This window comes from Etheostoma cragini, chromosome 23 (genome assembly GCF_013103735.1).
Source record: "Etheostoma cragini isolate CJK2018 chromosome 23, CSU_Ecrag_1.0, whole genome shotgun sequence".
Lineage (NCBI taxonomy): Eukaryota > Metazoa > Chordata > Actinopteri > Perciformes > Percidae > Etheostoma > Etheostoma cragini.
The window spans coordinates 16,755,495-16,756,955 of NC_048429.1; the positions used below are offsets into that span (position 1 = coordinate 16,755,495).

General features: G+C 44.1%; 1 protein-coding gene across 1 annotated transcript in view; it reads left to right on the plus strand.

Annotated features, from left to right (window-relative positions):
• The window catches only part of LOC117939087 (interleukin-17 receptor B-like), a 13,890-nt gene that overhangs the window by 3,586 nt on the left and 8,843 nt on the right, over window positions 1–1,461 (plus strand). The window lies entirely within an intron of this gene.

A 1,461-nucleotide genomic window follows, 5' to 3' on the forward strand; every position in this document is an offset into this window, starting at 1 on the left:
TGGAGCCCGGTGGAAAGGGCCCAAGCAGTGGATCTGATCAGGGCTACATCTCCAAAATGTCCTCCCAGCATGAACTCCCTTTCAAAGAGGATCCGCTGGAGGCTCTGAGAAGGCTGCAGGAGGAGCTGTTTCAGAACAATCTCCAATAATCTGAAATATGAGTCTCTCCCCACCCCCGAAATAAGTACTAAACGTGCACTGACTTTAACTGACATCCGCTTTGGGGTAACGATAAGCATCTGACTGTAAAGCCCCAAACACAGGTATTTCTGTGTAGCGCTCATATGTTACACATCCAAGATTAAATTCAGTTTTATTTCTAGTATCAAATCATAATTTAAAATAATCACGTTTGTTGATGATATTCTGAATGTAATAACCAATTTGTTACTATGGCGTTTGATCAAAACTCAAGAAGACAAATCAACAGGACCATGCCGTCATAGAACAAAGAAGTGACAATGTACTGTACGTGTAGCGTCAGTTTTTTCAACTCAGTGAATTTATGGTATTCAGCCAAAAAGGGTTTGGATTCATGTTGTACCCAGGTTTGAGATTTTGACCAGAAAGTGATTGACATATTTTCACAGAGGTGTTGTGCCTGGAAGAAGAAATGGATGGAATCAGTTGCTCCAGCATCCATTGGAGGAACTGCAGTTGGGCTTGTGCTTCTGGCATTGGGCTCATCAGTCCTGCAGGTCAGCCACCTGGCGATGCTTGGTTTTGACTCGATGTGGTCGCAAACATTCTCATTTCACAGCTAAGAAGAACACTGAAATCTGTTTCTGAAAACGTGAGGAGAGAAATCGGTGATGCAGTAACAGAATCCTGATTCCTATTTGATCAACGCTGCCTACTTTGGCAGTTTGACAGCAGCTCTCGAGCAGTTACTGACACTGTGAGACAGAGTCCTTGACTCTTAATTTGTTGTTCATCTTTCAACGCTTTGGAACCTTCCAGATACTTTAGGAGCCCAAGAGGAGGCAGAGGAGTCTGTCTCCTTTTCTACTCTCAGGATGTATAACGGTTACCTACTGAACACAATCCCGAGGCGCTTCTTGTAGAGGGTCCCTGATCAAATTTACGCAAGGTCTCGTTTAAAGGCTTTTTTTAAATTTCAGTTTATATTGTGCTTACATGGCAGTGTTTCTCGCAGAAAGGTTTTTAACCCGGTTGCAAATGTCCCGGCAGGGGCCAGTCCCAGACTGATGGCAGCGTTCATGTAGAGCCCAATAGTTTCTGTGACAACAGGATCATGGATGGAATCGCTAATTTGAGAATTTAAAACAGCAATGAGACAGACTCCCCAGGGCCCTACATCAAGTCAGAAACCCTGCCATGGTACACTTTCCTTTATCAAGTCAACTACTACTAACTAAAACTTAGAATGGGAGCAAATGGGGCCCACTACTGGCTTCATCTGGCCCTGGGGGGTTGTTAGGAGCATGTGGACAGAAATGA